The sequence below is a fragment of the Carica papaya genome, chromosome 3 (assembly GCF_054855325.1).
Source record: "Carica papaya isolate Zhongbai chromosome 3, ASM5485532v1, whole genome shotgun sequence".
NCBI classification, from domain to species: domain Eukaryota; kingdom Viridiplantae; phylum Streptophyta; class Magnoliopsida; order Brassicales; family Caricaceae; genus Carica; species Carica papaya.
Genome location: NC_142311.1, coordinates 8,049,309 through 8,072,027, shown reverse-complemented (window position 1 = coordinate 8,072,027; position 22,719 = coordinate 8,049,309). Strand labels below are relative to the sequence as shown.

Sequence of the window (22,719 nt, the reverse complement as noted above, 5' to 3'; positions counted from 1 at the left end):
ATACCTCTAGAACTCAACAACGATATAAACGGTATCGCAAGATGAAACCTTAGAAATGACATTTCAAGTGTATATATATTCTTTTCGAGTGTATATACTGATATTTCGATGCTATAAATGATATTCGAGTGTAATTGATAAATCCAATCAGAAACATGTAAAATTATAATGTCCGAAACAGTTATGTTTAAGAAGTAAATTCTGGTTTAGAAAATAGTGAAAATTATAAATAAATTTTGTATTGAAAATATTACTACTGCATTTATCATATATTGCGTGTTTTTGCATGATGTCTGATATGGGATTGGAAGAACATAAATATCTATTAAGTTAGTGAACCTCATTAAATTTTACTATAATATTTTTCAGATGAGAAAGAAGAGATAGAATCGTTGCCGGAGGAGTAAAACTTGTGAAAGGGTTCCAGTGCATAATAGGAATGAGCTTTTTAGAATGTGTTCAGGCTCTCTCTCTTGCCTTTCTTTGATCTGGTAATGTGTGTGTTCTATATTTGCTTGATTTTTAATATATTTGTGTTGTTTGAATACAAAATAAGTATAAAATATTTTGTGGAGTTAACTATGAACCTACAAACTCAAATAATTCCTATTATATTTGAGCTAATGAAAGCTTTGGAACCATACTGGTTATATAGTTACTCGATTCGGATAATTACCATTAGTTGACTAGATCTATAAAACGAACCCTTAAAATCAAGAATAAGTTAGGGTTTGTTGATAGTAGAATTAAAGAACGATATGATTTGAGAAGTCTATTTATAAAGTATTGATTGCACTGTAATGACGATAATTTGAATACGGAATGCATTGTCTATAGACATCAATCATAGTGTATTTTATGCCGAGACAATTCATCAACTTTGAAGTAATTTAAGAACATAATTTTAGTTATTTCTCAATTAAAAAAAAAGAATATATTTTTGTAACAAAAAAGTAATTAAAAAATAAATTATTACAAAAATATTAAAAATTAAATTATAATTAGTATCATTTATTAATTTAATAATTTTTGTTTTATTTATTTATATACACACACACGAGAAAGCTGCAAATGTAGGAAGATTTGTTGGGAAACAAAATTATGAAGCACAAGAAGAGAGCTACAATAGATGAACTAAACTTTATTCTTAATTAATTAAAAATCAACAATTGATAATTACGTTAAGCCCCATATTGTCTCAAGGGAAAAGGCCCAATAAATTGGGTAATCCAACAAAACTTAACAAGGATAAGTAAAAGCCAGAATTATTCTTTCTCCGTCACCAAACACTCGTAAATAGATTGGGGTTCTCATTAGGGTTTTAAGCCTCTCACTATAAAGCATTGTTTCGCACCTCCAACATACATTCCGCCTCCTCCTTACTCTTCCCTGTTTTCTCGATCGAAGACACCTCTGTTTCTCGATGAATTTCGTTTTCAAATCTCTACTCTCGCTCAGTTTTTCTAGTCCACATCTCTCAAAATTAGAAAATCTTTTTTTCTTTCTTTCTTTTTTTTTTTTTTTTCGTGGTTTAGAAAATCAATTGGAATCTGATTTGAAGAATATGAAGAAAGCAATGGATGGGTGATGATGGATCTCAAATGATCAAAATTCATAACCTTTATTATCGCTACGTTCTTTCTGATTCTTAAACTCAATATTCTTCCTTTTCGTTTTCTTTCTTGGATTGTTTTTTCTTGATTATTAAGGTTTGAATTCGATGAAGAAGAAGAAAGGTAAATGATGAAAAAGAGAAAATCTTAGGACACCTTCTGACACAGATAAGGTTTCTGTGTATGAGAAAGATTTTCGCTTCTGATACTTCTTTTTCTTTCTCTTCAATTAATCTTCTGATTTTTGTATACTGCAACAAAGGTATCTGAGGCTTTAAATTTACACATTGTATGTTGGTAAATGGTCGCAGGCTTTCTTCCCCAAAGAGTCTCTGTCAAAGAAATCTCTTATCTTATCTGTTTATTTTGAGTGCAGACACATTCTCAGCGTTACTCGAAAAAGCATAGAATGAAGGCAGAATATGAGGCCTCAAGATTGTGAGATTTGCTCTAACAATTTCACATTTGTTGTTTACATATGACAGTATATTGTTTTGAAGGGTATAGGAGGTATACATTAATGTTATTCAAAAACTCTTCAGGACTATGAATCCATTAGGCCAGTCCATCAATCTCGGAAAATCATCTGTAATTTTTTTTAGAGGAGTTAGCACACATAAGAAGCAGCAATTGGCGGATCAATTGGGGGTAAAAGTTGCGGAAGTCAGAAAGTATCTTGGTGGGGTAGTCAGGAGAAAGAGAGAAAGATATACCAGACAAGATGCTCAACACAATGTTCAAGTAAGTATATGGAAGGTTTAGATTTCCAGGATTTTCGTTGTTTCAATAAGATTATATTATCCAAGCAAGCCTGGATATTGGTATCCTCTCCTGATTCCCTTTCATCTAAATTACTGAAGCTTGGGTCTCTTTTAGTAGTGATAATATATATTTTTATTCTAGAAATAACTCCTTATTTTTTATTATTATTAAAAAAGTAGTGCTTCCCACATATATAATTTAATAAATTTACACAATAATAATTAAAAACTTAAGATTCAATTAACGAAATTATAATTTACGATGCTTACGAAATTCGTTACATACATCACTATAATATAGTTTTGCTGTCACGAACTTTTACCGTCATTAAAAATTTTTCAAAGTCTTCATTCGATTTCGATTTTATTCTTGATCTGAACTACTCTGTATTGAGAGTGTGAATTAGAGTAAACTTCACATACTCAATAAAGAAAAGAGGCAGTGCCCACAACAAAAACATTCATACATTCAATTATCAAATGTTTTAAATTAATTTATTCATTAAATATTCAGAATTTTTTATTTTATTATTATAACTCAATGTATTAACTGTTCAATAAATAGTATAATTTAATATTCAATATTACAATTTAAATAGTAAGTAGTTCATTAAATATTAGTTCAGTATTTTAGTATCGTAAATTTTATCCACGATTTTTTTATTCATTCTTACCAGTTTATATCTTATTAAAAATAGTTTCATTGTATGATACTGTTTTCGTCGGTATCAATGAAAGCATTAAGGATCTCATTTGTTATGTGAATACATTACAGTTCAGTTTACAGTTTGCATTATATAGTATTCAGTTTATAGTTTGCATTACATAGTATTCATTTCACAGTTCTTATTGGCGAACCCCTCAGTGATAACGATTAAACGTATTTTTTCGTCTTTTAAAGATTTTTATATTATTTTCTTATTAATCAAGTTTGCTACTAAATGAGCTATTAAGACATGCACCTACTTATATATCATATATGTTATACATCAATAAGACTATACAATAAGCACAATATATATATATATATATATAGATATTATATGCACACTTATCGATTTGATTAAGTATATATAAACATGCAACACATACAACACGAATATATTTGTATATTTATGCAAGACATATATGTATTTTATAAGTAGGCTCGTACAAGTTATTCACTCATACATACACATGTTATGCAATTTACAATTATACATATATATGTCACACACACCTATAATTCGATAACTAGTACGCATAAAATTTGCATATACATACAAGTAACAATATAAATACATAATTATATGTCATATACAATATTATGTAAGTTTCCAATCATATGCAATTACAAACATGCGAATATGATGAGTTTGCAGAACTCGTGGTAAAAAAGGTGAATAGTTTGTAAATTTTGTAAACAAATCATTTCAATAGAAAATGAGGTTTTATAAAAACATGAGGACCTCTGAATGAGACTATTCTAATCTCTTACCTACAGTCGAGTCAGAAAAAGTGTCAGAATCCTTATTGGTTCGGGTCTACACTCTCCTCTAAATCTTTACTATCACTTGATTAATTTATTCGTTCATAAATATATATAACATGCGTATTAAACGATAAGAGATTTTTAGAAACGAATCCAACAAAAAAAGTAGTTTTACCTTGGGCACGCGATCCCGCTCGCCGGAGTCGCCACACGGCACCACCCATGTGCTCCCTGTTCACCATGCGCCGCCGTCGGAGTGCCACTCGTTGCCTCACGCGCAGCCATGGGAACTGGTATGCGCCACTATAATCGGTCACAAACTGTTGCGTATCGGCCGTAGATCGCTATGGAACCACTTGCGCATCCAAATCCAATATGGATCTTATGGAATCGAGCCGAGAACACAACACAGATTGTGAAGTTGCACTTGGGCGCCATGTGGATCTCTTTCTCCCACCACACGTAGCTGCGCTATTCCCTTTCTGGCTTTTTGTTTTTGGCGCAGATGGATCGATCTCTCAAATCCAACATCTAGTTTCGCGCACAGGATGACCCTTTCCGCTGCACGTTGGTCTTCTTCTCCGATTTACTTCTCTCTCTACATGTGGCTCTCTTTCTCCTCACGTACATGATCTCTCCTCTCCACGGCTCGCTCTCTCTCTATTTTTATAGTAAGAGAGAGGAGAGCCCATACAGGCCTTCCTCCTCTTTCTTCGGTGGAGTGAAGAAGTGTACACGCCTCTTCTTCCTCTTCTTCTTCGGCAGCCAGAGGCGTACACACCTATGGTTGCGTTGATTTTTTTTCTTTTTATGTCACCAAAACGGCGTCGTTTTGATGCTCTCAAAACGGCATTGTTTTGATGCTCTCAAAATGGCATTGTTTCACTTGTTTTTATTTTTCCTTCTTTCATATCAAAACGGTGTCATTTTGACTTTTTTTGCTTCTAAGAAGCGGGTGGGTTGAGTTTGTTTCTCTCGAGCCGGGTTGTTACATATCAATTCAAAACAAATCGAAAAGGTGAAATCTTTCACTTAAGGAGAAAAAATCCAAATCCTACTTCATTATTCATTTAAGAAAACAATGAATTTCATAATTTTGACCCCAAACACACAAACTCATATACATATTTATATATATAACCAAATCCTATCTACCCAATATCTAAGTCCAAACAATGAAAGGAGAAATAGGATTTTTTTAGTTAGTACAGAACATTCATCATCGGAGAATGGCTGGTACAACCAGAGCTCAATAATACTTCGTGGGGATCTTTATTTTGATTCTGTTATTTGCTTCTAGTTATTAAATGTTGTCTTTTTCATGTATGTATGTATATATGTGTATATCTATATATGTATGGTTGAGTTTGAATTGTAGTAGTTAATAAATCTGAATTGCTTATGTGCAGATGCAGCAAATGCATCAAGACCACTGCCTTGTTTCTGCATAAGACCATGTTCATCGTTCCCCGACTGCGATAAAGCTTGCAAAAAAAAAAAAGCATGTTTTTGGAGGTGGCTATACACATTAAATGATATAAATGTTCGATTCCCATAAGAAAATATAATCAATTGTGTAAATTAAAGTAATTACTAAATTCATTTATAAAAATCAATAATGATAATACCAAACCAAGCAATGCACAATCAAGAAAAAACAGTGGATCAAAACAAAAAACAAAACCTCTTTTCTTTGATGTGCATGTGAGGAGAGAGGTAACCGTGCGCGTGATGATGATAAGAGAGGAAACATTCCTTTTTTTTTTCTCTCTCTATATTTTGGCTCCCACTCTCTCTTTCTTCCTCCTTCGCTCCCAGCTGCCTCCTCTCTCTTTCTGCACATGTAGCTCTTTTTTTCTATTTTCTTCTCCTTTCAGCTTGTTTTTTGCAGCTTTAACTCTTTCTTTTTATAGGCCAATGAAGTTATTAGGATCAGCTTTGCCACTTGAAAAATCCACCAAACATCATGCAATCTCATCTCTTCCTGCATTGAAGTCCCACAGTTTTATTTACATCCTGCCAATAAAAATCTTCTAAAGATTCAAAGCCCATTAGCAACATGTACGTCTTCACCTCATATTCTTTTTTTTTCTTTATCTTTATCTTCTTCGTGATGGGTTGAAATTAACAATCTTCCTCTTCAGCCCCATGGGAAGATGTCCACGCGTCTATTGCCCAACTATCACTCAGTCCCACAAGACTGATGCTAGTCGTAAGTCGCAAATTTGGTCAACATATAAGCTATATTTTTGTTAATGAAATCTTCTCCAAATAACTCATCTCCTCTTACATTGCTTTTTATCTACTAAACTTTTTTCTTTGTAATTTTGAACTTCTTTTTTTTGGCTCTCCTTTATGAGTAATTGTAATATACCCAAAACTGAGACATCTTATAGATGAATGATATCTTCTAATTGACCTTTTAACTTGACGTTCTTCTACAATTTGAGGTGGAACAGACTGCCCCTGCTCAACATCTTCATGGACATTTATCAATTCTAGTGTATCATCAATCCAATCTTCTTCATGTAATTCTCTCTCAAACCTGACATCTTTGATTAAAGGAAGAATTTGTGCAGGAATATTTTCACTTCTTGTAGTCTTTTATGATGCCTCAAAATCGGACAAGTTCTTATATTCCTGAAAGATCACATCTTAGGAGAAGTAAGAAAAAAAATATAATTATAAGATCAAGTGCAGATTCAAAGTTTCAGATGATGGTACAATAGTATGGATAAAAAGAATCATAGAAGATCTTAAAAAATCAAGTAAAAAAATTTTATGCACCTATTCTGTGATAATAAATTGGCCATAAACACTACTCTTAATCCGGTGCAACATCATAAAACTAAATATATTAAAATTGACAAATATTTTATTAAAGAAAAATTTAAAAGCAAGTTATTATGTATGTCATACATATCCACTAATTATCAACGAGCAGATATGTTAACTAAAGGTGTGAGCAATACGACGTTCCAAACTCTTATTATCAAGTTGAAAATAGACAACATTTATTCTTCAGATTGAGGCAAATGATTAAAATTAAAGAAAGCCATGAAATTAAAAAAGAAATAAATCGAGATATCAAATAAGAAGAAAATCATGGTACTAAAGAGGAAGTAAATTAAGGTGGTAAAAAAGCAAAAATAATAATATTAATGATAAAAAAAATCAGACTATTAAAAAATAAATAAATTATTATCTTAGGAAACAAATCAAATTTAATAGTAAAATTATATTATTTATAATTAATTGTAATTATTTATTTTTTTCTACCATAAAAAATTTACACATAGAGAATTGTAATATTCAATAAAATAGAGAATTGTAATTATGTTTTTTTTGTATTCTATAAATAAATAAAAAAGGCTAATAGGATTTTTTAATTCACTTATTTTATTAGTCAAATAATTTTTTTATGGTTTTTCAAATTTCACATTCTTAATTAGCCTCATTTAAGTTTTATATCCTAAAATCAAATGTTTATAATTATTCTTTTTAATTATAGTCGTTGAAATTATTTAATGTGTAGAGGGAGTAAGTGCGTTAGGATCGACACCTTTAAAATACTTTGGAACACGTTCAACAATCTCCGACTGCAAAGGATGTTGTATTTCGAAAGGATACCCCAAATGAGAGTACTATATGGGAACCCTAACCCTCGACGTTTGTTGTTACAGCATCTGAATTCATTCAATGTAATTCAAATTTATAACATTCAAATGAAATAATCAAATCTTAATTATTATATTACCTTATTAACAATACATATAAAAAAAAAATGTAATTGGTGAAAGTTATTAAATCATGGATGTTTGGGACAATGGTAAGAGTTCCCCAGTTGCAATAAAGCTTGTGCATCAAGAGGATTTGCTAGTGGAGGTGAGTATATAGGACTTGGAAAGCCCAACAATTGCTGCTGCAATACCTAGTTTCACCCAAATATATATACACCTCTTATACATTATATATTACACATAACAAGCTTGAGATCTATATGAAATCAAAGAGGAGGAGGTCATCGTTTTACCCTAAAGGGTTAAGGGTGCAACACCAGGGTTCTATTTTTTTAGGGTTGTAGCCTCCGAGTATGGATTGTAATATTGCATTATATGATTTGATGAACGTATCAAATTATTTGTTCTTTTTTTCGGAGTGGAATGTACCAAATCAAATATGTAATTTGACCTAATTAATGCTATTGATTTTCTATTCAATCAATTTTGTACCCTTTATATCTTCTATTTTTGTGATGCCAAATAAAGGGTACAAAATTGATTGACAAGAAAATCAGTAACATTAATTAGGTCAAAAGTAAATTTTTACTTTCAACTTTTAATGAAATTTACATGTCTTTTAATGATATTAAATCTGAAATTTTAAATAAATTCTTCAATAATAATAAAATTTAATCAAAAAATAACCTTAAAAAGTAAAATGAAAAATAGTTAAGAAAGAATATGCATTAAAATCTTGTCAAACACAAATATCCGCTCATATTAATTCAAAGCAAATTGAAATGGTTAAATCTTTCATTTAAGGGAAAGAGATCCTTCCAACTTGATTCATTCATTTAATAAAACAATGAATTTCATAATTTTGACCCCAAACATACAAACACACACATACATATATATATATATATATATGACCAAGTGTCTACCCAATATCTAAGTTCAAATAGTGAAAGGAGAAAGAGGTTTTTTTAGTCAGTATAGAAAATTTATCATCGTAGAATGGCTAGTACCACCAGAGCTTCATATTACTTCCTGGGGATCTTTGTTTTGGTTATGCTCTTTGCTTCTGGTAAGTAACTAACTTCGTATAGGAATTTTTTAAAATTAAAAATGTTATTATGTAAGAAGGTAAATTATAAATTATGACAGAGGTAAGAAGGAGGAAGGGAGAGAAGGAGGTGGGAAAATTGAAGATTTAAAAGTCTAGAAGAATTATCTCTTAGAATGTGCAGGAAATCAATGGCAGTAGCAAAAGGCAAATAGTAAAAAAGGGCCTACACATATAGAAACTAGAGGTGGTATGTATCTAAAAAACAAAAATGGAAATTATTGATAGCAAAACAATAAGTTATTTCCATGAAATATAACGGAGAAGGAAACATAAAAGAGTACATAGAGTAGATGTTTGATATTCAAGCCAAGCTTGGGGAACTTAATCTGGATATATAAAAAGAAATGTTGGCGTACATTTTTTTGATCTCTCTTCCTCCAAAATTTGATAATTTTAAGAACACATACTACGGTCAGCAGGAATCATAGACTCTAAATGAGTTAATTTCACATTGTGTTGAGGAAGAGGAAAAGCTAAAGTCTGATCACACAAAGAGTACTCAGTTAGCTGTGGTCTTAAAGGCTAAGAAGAATAAGAAAAAGAAAAAGAAAACAGCAAAAGATGTTGCAGTTCCAATCAAACAGAAGAATCACTAAAAGGTTAAGAAAGAAAGTGTATGTTTCTTCTGTAAAGCTATTGGACATCAGAAAAAGCAATGCACCGATTATCATACGAGGCGTGCAAAAAACGTTTTGCTTCTTAACTTTATTTATTCTTAGGTTAATTTAACTTTTGTACCTACACACACTTGGTGGATAGATTTTGATGTCACAATTCACATCTGTGTGTCTATGCAGGGTTGCCTCCGTTACTGCAAGTCAAGTGATGGCGCGAGATTCATTTATGTGGACGATGGCAAACCAGTCGAGGTAGAAGCAATTGGCAAGTTTAGATTTTTGTTAAGGATTAGATTTTATTTGAATTTAAAAACGACTTTTATTGTACCGTCATTTAGATAGAATATGATTTTTATTTATATATTAGACAAATTTGATTATTCATATTCATTCGAAAATAAAAAAATGTCTTTTTCTTAATTCAAATCTAGTTAGTTCTAATTTTTTATCAGAACATGATAATCTTTATTTACTTGATACAATTGCTTTTTATAATGAGTCTTTCTATGTCGGTACAAGAGGTGTAAATAGATAATTAAATAAGGAGAATTTTGTTTCATTATGGCATGAGAGATTAGGTCACATCTCCTAAAGGAGAATTGGGAGACTTATATCAGATGTAATTCTAGATCCCTTTGATTTTACAGATTTTGACATATGTGTCCATTGTATCAAAGAAAAACATACAAATATTAAGAGATTAGGTGACAACAGAGCTATAGACGTATTAAAACTCATTCATACAGATATTTATGAACAATTTTATATGAATTCTTGGAATGGTCAACAATATTTTATAACGTTCATTGATTATTACTCTAGATATTGTTACCTATATCTTATTCATGAGAAATCTCAGTCCCTGGATGTGTTCAAGAGTTTTAAAATAGAAGTTAAGAACTAAGTCAATAAAAGGATTAAAGTTTTTAGATGTGATCGTGGTGGTGAATACTATAATAGATATGACAGATCATGTAAACAGTGTCTAAGGCCGTTTGCTCGATTCCTAGAGGAATACGGTATCGTTCTACAGTACATCATGTCAGGTTCTCCAACCATGAATGATACTGCTGAAAGGCGAAACAGAACACTTAAAGATATGGTGAGAAGTATGATTAGTGATTCTACCTTATCTGAATCACTATGGGAAGAAGCATTAAAGTTGAAGGGAGAAAAGGGTTGGCGGTGGCTTGAGGCGACAAATGTAGAACAGATTGGTTGCAACTCAACAGTGTTGGACAGTGGACATGAATGAAGACTGAGTTAGAAATAAGTCTCATGATGAAGGAAATGAGAAGATTGGACAAAATGGATGAGGAGGGTGCGTTGTTGGCAGAGGAGTGGTTACAAAGGGAGACACTAAAAGAAAAAATTAGTGTTTTCCTACAAACAAAATAGGTTAGCTGGAGACAGAAATAAAGGGAAAAATGGGTCAAGGAAAGGGACAGAAATACAAGATACTTTCATTGTCTTGCGAGTCAGCATAAAAGAAATAATTTTATTGGCTTGCTTAGATTCGGGGAAGAGGTGATTGAAGGTAACCAGAACTTGAGGGATATATCGAGCAAGTTCTTTGCCGAAGTATTCACAGAAGACTAGGAGGGGAGACTTACTCTTGATGGTCTGTCTTTTAATAGTTTGGGCATAGATAGTAGCCATCACTTGGAAAAATTATTTACTGAGGAAGAAGTTCTTGAAGGCCTGCAATATTGTAACAGAGATAAGGTGCTAGGCCATACGGTTTCTCTATGAGTTTCTTGTAGGACTTCTGGCTGGTGATAAAGACAGACGTGATGAAACTCTTTGAAGATTTTCATAGGTTTCGTAAATTTGTCAAGTCTATTAACTCCATGTTCATTGTCCTTGTCCCTAAGTGAGTGGAGCCTCTACAATAAAGGATTTTAGACCTATTAGCTTGGTTGGTAGTGTGTATAAATTGATTGCTAAGGTTTTGGCCAAAAGAATGGCTAAGGTTCTTGGTAGCATCATTGGGGGACCCCAACATGCCTATGTTGGGGGCAGACAAATTTTGGATGCAGCACTTATTGCCAACGAATTAGTTGATGAACTGCTAAACAAAAAAAAGAAATGGTGTGTCATGCAAACTTGACATGGATAAAGCCTATGATAATGTTAGTCAGTCTTTTGTTGATTATATGCTCAGGAGGCTCAGTTTTGGAGTTAAATGGAGGAAATGGATCAACACTTGTGTTGCTTCTATTTCATATTCTGTGATTGTCAATGGAGGTCTATCAAAAATTTTTAATCCATCAAAAGGGTTGAGACAAGGGGATCCCCTGTCACCATTCCTATTCACTGTGGTTATGGAAGCTCTTAACAAAATGATCCTGAAGGCCAGAGAGCAAAATTTATTCCAGGGCTTGAAGGTGGGGAAAGGTAACTCGAGGGAAGAAATACTCACTTATTTTTCACTGATGATGTTCTATTTTTTAGCGAACTAGATTTGACAGCCTTATTTATTGAATGTTATATGCATCTTAATGGGGTTTCAAGCAGTTTCTGGCTTGACGATTAATTTGTCTAAATCTGAATATCTTCCTGTGTACTACCTTTCTTTATTGTCTATCCCTTACAATGTGCCTAAGAGGTTGGAGTCCTTACAAAGCAATTTTTTATGGGGAGAAAAGGAGGATGGCTGGAAATTTCACCTTGTTGCTTAGAATGAGCTGAAAAAACCATTACAAAATGATGAGTTAGGGATTAAATCTTTGGTGGAAATGAATATTGCTTTACAAGGGAAATTGTTGTGGCGCTTTATCAATGATGAAAAAGCTTTATGGAGGAGAATTATTGCTTCGAAATATGGTATTGAGAATTTTGGTTGGTTAAATACTGGGGTCATGAGAAATCACATAAAGAGTCTATGGAAAAGCATCCTAGACGGCAAAGGTGAATTCCTTAAACAAATCAGATGGAAGGTGGGTTGTGGGGATAAGATCAGATTCGGGGAAGATGATTAGCTAGAGGGAGGCCCCTTCAGGGACAAATTTCCTGTTATTTATGCTTTATCTGAAAATAAATTTGTGCTTGCTTTAATAACAGCCAAATAGGAGATAGTTCTTGGCAGCTGGTGGTTAACCGCAATCTGAATGACTGGGAAATTCCTGAGTATGAAATGATGCTGGGATTACTATCGGAAATCAGGCTGAAAGATACAGAGGATAAACTTGTAAGGAAAATTACAAGAAATGGTGTTTTTTCTGTCAAATCTCAGAACAAGTACCTATGGCAGGGGAAGAATAAGTTGTATCCTTACTGATTTGATTCACATTTCACTTATGTGGACTGTGTGGGAAGTTAGGAATAGTAGATCTTTTAAGGGTTTTAATGACACTAATGATTTTGATGTAATTGTAACGAAGAATAGATGGCTTATTACCCTAATTTTTTTGCTTAAGGGTCATCCTCCTCCGATTTATTTTGAGACTTTATAAAAAGATTAATAGAATGGAGGAGTAAGTTGTAAAATACTGTACATGTTCCTTTGCTACTCATACTAATACTACTCTTTCTACTTTTCATTTAAAAAAAAAAAGGAGTCCAAGATATATATACACAAGGGATATATTTAGCTTGACACCAAACTTTTTCAGGTGTCTTTTTCAACCAGTTCTACTTCATAATCTAACTAGATCACTTTTCCTAAAATTGACTTCTAATGTACTGTAATTTGACCTAATTAATGCATTGATTGACTAGAAAATCAATAGCATTAATTAGGTCAAAAATGAATTTTTACATAAAATTTGTATATCTTTTAATAATATTAAATCTGAAATTTTAAATAAATTCTACAATATTAATAAATTTAATCTAAAAATAATTTTAAAAGATAAACTAAAAAGTTATTAAAGAAATGATACGCATCGAAATCTTGACAAACATAAATATCCACTCATATTAATTCAAAACAAATCGAAAACTTAAGTCAGTACAGAAAATTCATCATCGGAGAATGGCTAGTACCACCAGAGCTTCATATTACTTCGTGGTGATCTTTGTTTTGGTTCTGTTCTTTGCTTCTGGTAAGTAACCTAAATGTTGTATTTTTCATGTATGTATATAAATATATATATCTGGTTGAGTGTGAATTATAATAGTAATTAACAAAACTGAATCGCTTACGTGCAGATACAACAAATTCATTAGGGCCGCAGCCTATTCACTGCATAGGACAATGTTCAGAGTTCCCCAACTGCAACGAAGCTTGCGTATCAAGAGGATTTGCGGAAGGGGGTGGCTGCATCATATCTGAAAAGCCCAACACTTGTTGTTGCACTACTTAACTATATCCAAATATATATTATGTATTATATATCATAAACATGATTTGTAAAATAAAAGGTGAATTTAAATAAAATATGCATTTTATCCAAATACTCCCTTATTGAATTTTATTATTTTTTATATTAAAAATGTTCACGAATCAATAGTTACCGTGACAAATGCATAATTTTTTTTTTTTTTTACCGAATTGAACACGGTCTTTTAATGAAAAATAAATTATTTTCAAATGTAATATGAGATACGAATAATACATTTTAAATTCTATTAAATTTGATGAAATTTTAAATAAATTTCATAATGTTTATAAGTTTATTCCAAAAAATAATCTTAAAACGTAAACCAAAAAGTAAGTAAGAAAGCCAAACACTTGCTGCTTGGGTCAACGTTGAGAAATTCCCAACTGCAACAAAGCTTGCGTATCAAAAGGATTTGCTGTTGTAGTAACCTAATTTCACCCAAATATATATTATGCACCCCCTTATATATTATATATTATTATATTATATATTATAAAGATGATTTATCCAAATATTCTCCTGTTGAGTTTTGTTAATTTCTGTATTAAAAATGTTCATTAACCAATAATTACCATGAGATATGCATAATAACTATGAAATTAAGATAATCTCGACGGTAATTTTAGCATTTAGAATTTTATAATTAAAAAATCAAAGTATTTAACAACATGCAAAGTAAATATGAAATATTGTGTTTATCGAGGATTAGTTGAAGTAATTAAGTGGTGGTCTTTAAGTTTTACGTATAATTAAAATCCTAATAGTTAAGAATAAGATAGAACTAGAACTAGTTCAAGGATAGGCTAAATATGTTATTATGTATGAAAAATAATTCAAACGAGATACAAATGTTACTATTTGTTCACTTAAAAATTCTATATATCTATAGATATCACATTTGTTAAAAAAAAAAATTATTTTATCTAATCTTTTTTTTAGGAGAAAACTATATTAAAAGACAAAAATATAAAATTTTCAATTGAATTTAACCTACCACCTTTGCCACACATCTCAAAACCATTATCACAAGAGAATGTTTAGAACCCACTTGAAAATTCATCATCACAAAAATATATATATATATATATTCATAACCCACTTCAAAGTTTAAGTTGGAGTAATTAAGTGGTGTTCTTCAAGTTTTACTTATAATTAATAGTTGAGAATAATATAGAACTACTCGAAATGAAGATCAAATATGTTATTATGCATGAAAAATAATTCAATGATGGATAATTCAAAAAGCAATTTGATATGTTTTTCGAAATTAAAAAAGAAGTTACATTAAGATTTTAACTCATTGTGTAACACTCGGACCCGAAATTTGGGTTGGAATTAATTTTAAAAAAATAAAAATAAAAAAATATATATATAATTTTTAAATTTTCATTTAATGTAAAATTATGAAAAAATATATGAGAATGATAAAATTGAAAATAATTTTGGAAAAAAAAAAGTGAAAATTTGGGTTCGGGAGGTATTTTTGAAAGAAAAATGAGAAACTATGAGTCAAAACGAAATTAAAAAAAATTGTGTCATGTAGAACTGCCCAGTCAGCAACCCAGACAAACCAGAACGAGCCGTGTGGCAAGGCACACTAACTCGATGCCACGCGAGAGGTCATGCTGGCAATAAGCGTGTCCGCGATCGAACGGGCCGGATACGTTCCCGCGGGCGTGAAAATTCTGAATTCGATTCCTCCTCAGACGTGATCGAATGGTTGCGATTAAACACGATTAACGGTCTATATTCGTTCTCTCTTTAAACGCGATCATACAGTCCAAATCAAACACGATAAACGGTCCAAATTTAAGGGAGACAGGTATAAATATCTCACTTCATATCGAACCCAAACCCTATCCGCTAGCCACCCACTGGAGAAGAAGAACTAGTCGCCAGAGAAGGGAGCTGACCGCCGCTTGTCGCCACGCCGGAGCCACCTCCGACTGCCAAAAAAGGTAAAAATTCTCCTGTTCGGTCAAAATTTAATTTTGAACACCTTCATGGCCAAATCGGAGCAAAAAGAACGGCAGATGAATAGAAAACTACGGGTAAACTCCAGCAGCGATGCCGCAGAAAAAATAAAAAATTGCCTCCGATGAGCCCATTCTCGTTTCTAGTTTCATGTGATTTTTCTACCATTGTGTTCACTATTCTATTTTCTACAGGTTGACCAAAAAAATGTCCAGCTGCGAAGGTGAGCCAGCGGAGCCACCACACAGGAAAATTCCACCGCTAGTAAGTTTTTATTTTTCAAATTTGTTCAGCCAATCGAGGCCCCCTAACGTGTTTTCTCATATAGATGGGTATAAAACCGATCAAAATCGGCCAAAACTGGCCGAAAATGTCCATGCCGAGGCAAACTACCGCTGTGGGCGGCGATACCGTCACCAGAGCACAGTAGTGTTGCCGTGCCTAAATTCTGGAATTGGCCGAAAAAGGTTCTTAAAACTGATTTCGGATTTTTTTGGGTATTTTTAGGTACGTGAAACGTATTTTAATCTCCACATAAAAATTTAAGAAACCCGGAGAACGCCAGTAGGCGCAGTATAAAGTTTAGTATTTCGGATATCGATTCGGGTAAAAATCCATCACCTTATTCTCTGTTATGGAATTGAAGTCTAATTATAAATAATACAGTACTTTGCGTAATTTAAAATTTTTTGATAATTAATTATAGGTTACTAATAGAGCTGGGACCGGTTATTTATTACTATTTGTCCTGTTTTAACTGATTATTTGATTTTACAATTTTAAATACATGATAATACACTGAAATTGATAAGATTATTCAGTTGTATTTCCTTGATGCATATATTGCTTATCTTACGTGATTTATAGTTAAATTGTGAAACTGAAAATTAAATGTAAACGAAAAATATATTTAGTTAAGTGAATTAATGAAATGGTTGTCTTACTGGATATCTTGGGAGATGGTGGACGGACCAGATACATAAAAAATCCTACCGTGAACATTACCTCATATTGAATTAGGTATCGAGAAATGGTATTTTTGGCACTTATACCGGACGGGGTATGGGGACGGCCCGATTCACCATCATACCGGACAGGGTATTGAGGGATGGTATTTTTGACGCTCATAGTGGACAGGGTATGGGGAGATCCACATCTATGAATTGAAAGGTCCGAACGATCAACTCTGCAATCAGTTGTTAGAATCAATAGGTCTTCAAATCGTTCATTTGAAAAAATTGAAACCTTTCTTATTGGATGATCATAATACTTCTCAAAAATCGAAATTCTTGATCAATGGAGGAACAATATCACCATTTTTGTTCAATAAGATACCAAAGTGGATGATTGACTCATTCCATATTAGAAAGAATCGCAGGAAATCTTTTGATAACACAGATTCCTATTTCTCAATGATATCCCACGATTAAGACAATTGGCTGAATCCCGTGAAACCATTTCATAGAAGTTCATTGATATCTTCTTTTTATAAAGCAAATCAACTTCGATTCTTGAATAATCCACATCACTTATGCTTCTATTGTAACAAAAGATTCCCTTTTTATGTGGAAAAGGCCCGTATCAATAATTATGATTTTACGTATGGACAATTCCTCAATATCTTGTTCATTCGCAACAAAATATTTTCTTTGTGCGGTGGTTAAAAAAAACATGCTTTTTTGGAGAGAGATACTATTTCACCTTCACCAATCGAGTCACAGGTATCTAACATATTCATATCTAACGATTTTGCCAGTTAGTTGACAAGTTTTGTTATGGGTTCATGCGTGATGGGACATCCCTATGGACCCTAGGGATACCAGTGAGAAAATAAAAAAGAAAAAGTTATTGTTCTGGCTAATTAAATATAATATTATGATGTTGTTTGTATTATTACCTCTATAGGTCGGTTTTAGAAATCTTGTTACGGTAAGTATGCAATAAATAATTTTATTTATGATAAATGAATTTATTTAATTTAAGAACTCCATTAGTTGTTTTTATAATTTTTACCAACTTTCATTTCTGTATCGGTGAGTAGTGTGATCTTCTTACTTGATTAGTGTAACTCACCATTTCATTAACCATTTTAGATCAAGAGGATCAAGATCCATATCTCGATCAATAAGGGGTTTGTGAATAGTTCATCACCCGAACTCCCTTTTAAATACTAGTGAAGGTCGTCCTATGATACCTAATTATTAACTTTTCATTTATTTCTTGATTTTTCGTTTGTTCTTTTAGAATAGTCATTCATGTAACTCTATTGGGTATTCTAAATTATTGTGTAAGGAATGTAAACCCTAACTCTATTATTTTGCTTCCGCATTCAATTCATATCTTTATCTCTCATTTCTAGTTTCGGGTGTTACAATAGGCACATTGACTCGGTACCACGCGGCGTGCTCCGGTTCGTCAGGGCTGCTGACTGGGCGGTCCTATATGGCGTAATTTTTTTAATTGCATTTTGACCCCTAGTTTCCGATTTTTCTTTCAAAAATATATTCTAAATCCAAATTTTCACTCATTTTTCTCAAAATTATTTTTAATTTCATCCTCTCCCTATTTTTTTCCTTAATTTTACATTAAATAAAAATTTATAAATTTATAAATTATATTTATATATATTTATTTTTATTTTTATTTTTTAAAAATTAATCCCGAACTAAATTTCAGGCCCAGGTATTAGACGTTGTAGCTATCTTAATTAAAAGATTCTAGTTATCATAAACTTTTTATTTCATAAAATATAATTGAGTTTGTTAGTATAAATTCATTAATCGCTGCAATCTTGATAACTCTCCAGTGAGCTAGATATTCAATTCTATTGAATCAAACATTATACGCCGTTTATAATTTAAATAACATAAATATATGTACTACTATTAAACATAGTTAGTAGATATATCAGTATTAGGTTAAGATGTTTTAACGAAATTAATCAATTAACTTTGAATTGATTTTAGTAGACAATATGTTAAAGATGGACACCAATTCAAATCTTCAGTAAATTACAAAAAGAAATAAGATTCAAAAAATAATTTATCATAATGACAACATCGATACATTAGTAATTAATTTAAATTTTCAATACGAAAAATTAATAGCATTAATCAGGTCAAATTACATATTACATCTCACTCAGAAAAAATGGATATATTCATCAAATCAAACAACGAAATTAAAAGAAAGTAATATTTGAAATTTATTATATGTATATATTATGAATTAAATGGAATTATATCATAACGTTAAGTTGATTCTGTAAATTCTAATATAAAATTCCAAAAGAGTGAAGAGAAGAGAGGATTTATTTGTATAGCAAATTCAGTATAAGAGAGAATGGCTGCCACTAACAAAGCTTCCTTTTGCTTCCTTTTGCTTCATGGGGATTATGGCTCTGGTCATGCTCTTTGCTTCTGGTAATTACTTTATAACTAAATAAAAAGTGTTAATATGTTTTTTTTTTAAATTGTAGTAATTATAATTAATTAATTAATTAATTTGCAGAGGGAGTAAGTGCATTAGGACCACCAGTTGTAGAGTGCTTCGGATCATGTTCAGCAATCCACGACTGCAATGGATACTGCATTTCAAAAGGACATGCCAAAGGAGGGTACTGCGTTTTATCCCAATCCCCCGACGCTTGTTGCTGCGTTATCTGAATTCATTCAATTAAAACATCCTTTCTATCTCTATTTTATATGTACACGCATCTACGGATGATATACAACATCTAAATTAAGTATGAAATGTGGTGTTCATCAAGGATTAGTTGGAGTAATTAGGTGATGTTCTTTAAGTTTTGCATGTAATAAATTTCCTGATAGTTGAGAATGATATAGAATTACTCCAAATACATTGAGATTGATAGATATCTTATCAAAGAAATATTTGTCAGCGACTTAATATGTTTGCCATACATGTCCAACAACCGCAGACTAGCAAACGTGTTAATCAAAGGTGTAAGCAACCTAACTTTCCAAACTCTTCTTAACAAATTGGGAATGAATGATATCTACTTATCAACTTGGAGGAAAGTATTAAAAATAAAATAAATTATCGTTTTAAAGAGGAAATGAATCAACATATTAAAAGGATGAAAACTATAATATTAAAGATGAATTAAATCAATGTGCTAAATAGAGAAAAATAAATCATGTATGAAAGATGAAGAAAATCAATAAGAATATTAAAAAGAAATAAATCAAATTACATTATAAAATTATATTATTTTATACTCACAATTCATTTAAACAACAATATAGTTTAACGCAGCTAAATAATCAATGACCGAAATACCAGTACACAATGCAGGGGAAACAAATAACCAAAAAGACCCTAAAAATCATCAATTGAGTTACACTAGTATAATAATAACCAAATATACGCAATACAAAAAAATAAATAGAAAATCGAAACGATCATGAACTAACTGGTTCTGGCTCCACTAGTGACCTATAATTATTTTTTTAGATTCTCTAATTTTTCATAAAAACATGCAATTATTAATTATAAAGTCTCAATTTACCGTAATGGAGAAAAGAGTGAGGGATCCTTACCTGAATCGGTGTCTGAAATACCGGACTTTCTATTGCGCCTACTGGAAGTCCCCGAATTTTCTAAATTTTTCTATAGATATTAAAACATACTTCACGTAACTAAAAATATCCCCAAAAATCCAAAATCGCTGTTAAACATCTTTTCCAGCCAATTTTTAAGGTTCCGGCACGGCGTCACCGCCATGCTTCGACAACAGCACCACTGCCCACGACGGTAGTTACCTCGAACTGGCTGTTTTCGGTCTGTTTTGGCTGCCTTTATATATATCCTTGCGAAAAAATACGTTATGGAATTTCGGTTGGCTGAAAAAAATCAGAAAACATAAATTTACTAGTGATGGAGATTTCCGGGTACAGCGGCTCCTTCAACTCACCTTTGCGGCTATGATTTTTTCTTCGATCAACCTGTAGAAAACAGAATAGTAAACACAACGGTGGAAAAATCGCACGAAACGAAAAACAGAAAGGGGCTCATCAGATGAGGTTTTGGGTTTTGCCCACGGCGGCAGTGGTAGACTTTGCTCGTAGTTTTCAGCTCACTTGTCGTTCGTTTTGCCCCTATATGGCCACAGGGGTACTCAAAATCAATTTTCGAGTGAGTATGAGAGTTTTTACCTTTTTTGGCGGTCGGAGGTGCTCCGGTGCGGTGGCAGTCGGCAGTCGGTAGTCAGTGGTTGGCTCTATTCTCCGGCAACTAGTTCTTCTTCTCCGGCAGGAGGCTGGCGGGTAGGGTTTGGGTTCAGTATGATGTAAAATATTTATACCCATCTCGCGTTAATCTGAGTCGTTCATCGTATTTGATCTCGACCGTTCGATCGTACTTAAGGAGGAAACGAATCTGGACCGTTCATCTCATTTGATCTCGACCGTCCAATCGCATTTAAGGAGAAAATGAATCTAAATCGTTCATTATGATTTGATCTCGACCGTCCGATCTCATTTAAGGAGAAAATGAATCTAAATCGCGTTTAAAGGGATAACAAATCTGAACCGTCCAAGCGCGCTGGATCGATCATAGGTCGTTCGATCGCGAGGCACGCGGATCGCCTGTGTGGCACCGACATCAGCGTGCCTTACCACACGACACTCTTTGGTTCGTCGGGATTACTGACCGGGCAGTCTTACGTTTGCAAATTTTTTTTTTTATTTGTACTTTAACCTCCAGTTTTCGATTTTTCTTTCAAAAATATCCCACGAACCTAAATTTTCACCCTTTTTTTCCAAAATTATTTTCAATTTCATGTATAACTTATTTTTTTCATAAATTTTACAAAAATTAAAATAAATTAATTTAAAAATAAATTTTTTATATATTTAAAATGTTAAAATTAGTCTCGGGCCAAATTCTAGGCCCGAGTATTACAACTCACCTCTCCCATTAAAAGAAATTTGGTCCCTCAAATTTGTCTCCCTCTCACTCAATCAAACAGCTGGGGATACTAGGCTCTGAAGTCTGATTCTAACTCCCATGTGGCCTCTCTCTGTGTGTGATTTTGTCATAGGACCTTAATGAATGGAATTTTTCGGTTACAAGGTAGTATGCTCTTTCGGTCTATAATGCTCATTGGTACTTCCTTATATGACAGATCCTCTTAGAGTGAAAGGGGCTCGTGGGCCAAGATGTGAGAGGAGTTCGAGTTGTACTTGCTTAGCATGGACACATGAAATATATTATAAACTCTGAATAGTTCTGGAGGTAGTGTCAATATGTTAGCGGTGGCACCAATTCTGTCTAAAATCTCAAATGACCCAATAAACCGAGGATTTAATTTCTCCCTCTTGTCAAACCTACTAATTTTCTTGAAATTGGTGACCTTAAGAAACACTCGATCACCTTTCTCAAATTTTAAATTCCTCCTTTGGGTGTCTGCATAACTCTTCTGCCTACTCTGAGCCGTCTGCATGTTCTTCCTAATCTTGGCTATTTTGGTTATAAGCTTCTCCTTAAAATCTAGACCGAACAATTTCCCATCACTCACATATTCCCAACAAATCAGCGATCTGCATGGGCAGCTATATAACGTCTTATATGAAGCCATGCCGATACTTGTTTGGTAGTTGTTATTGTAGGCGAACTCTATTAATAGTAAATGATCATCCCAATGGCCCCCGAAGTCAAGAACACAAGTTCGAAACATATCCTCTAGTGTGCGGATCGTCATTTTTGATTGTCCGGTTTAAGGGTGGAATGCGATACTAAGAGACAATTCTATTTTCATGGCTTACTGAAACTAGACTAGAACTGAGAAGTGAACCTGGGGTCCCTATCGGATACTACTGTCACTGGCACTTCATGTAACCTGACTATTTCCCGGATATACATTCTTGCTAGCTTTTTCAAGGAGTCAGTCATTTTGATGTCCAAGAGTGAAAAGACTTGGTGAGCAGGTCAACAATTACCCAAATAACATTATGCCCCAAGCGTGCCATAGGCAATCCTATCACGAAATCCATTGTGATGTATTCCTACTTCCACTCCGAAATCGATAATGGTTGAAGTAGGCCGCCTGGGCACTGATGCTCTGTCTTGGTTTGCTGACAAACT

The 22,719-nt window shown here is 32.7% G+C and overlaps 1 long non-coding RNA gene and 2 other non-coding genes across 3 annotated transcripts; all 3 read left to right on the top strand.

Annotated features, from left to right (window-relative positions):
• Nucleotides 1-1,169: 1,169 nt before the first annotated feature.
• On the top strand, nucleotides 1,170-2,522 carry LOC110811969 (uncharacterized). The gene is made up of 2 exons (XR_002539230.2): nucleotides 1,170-2,051; nucleotides 2,156-2,522. It is a non-coding gene; the product is annotated as an uncharacterized LOC110811969 (long non-coding RNA).
• On the top strand, nucleotides 1,557-1,652 carry LOC148266658 (small nucleolar RNA R32/R81/Z41). Its single transcript, XR_015818202.1, has one exon. It is a non-coding gene; the product is annotated as a small nucleolar RNA R32/R81/Z41 (small nucleolar RNA).
• On the top strand, nucleotides 1,733-1,826 carry LOC148266657 (small nucleolar RNA snoR31/Z110/Z27). Its single transcript, XR_015818198.1, has one exon. It is a non-coding gene; the product is annotated as a small nucleolar RNA snoR31/Z110/Z27 (small nucleolar RNA).
• Nucleotides 2,523-22,719: the final 20,197 nt, after the last annotated feature.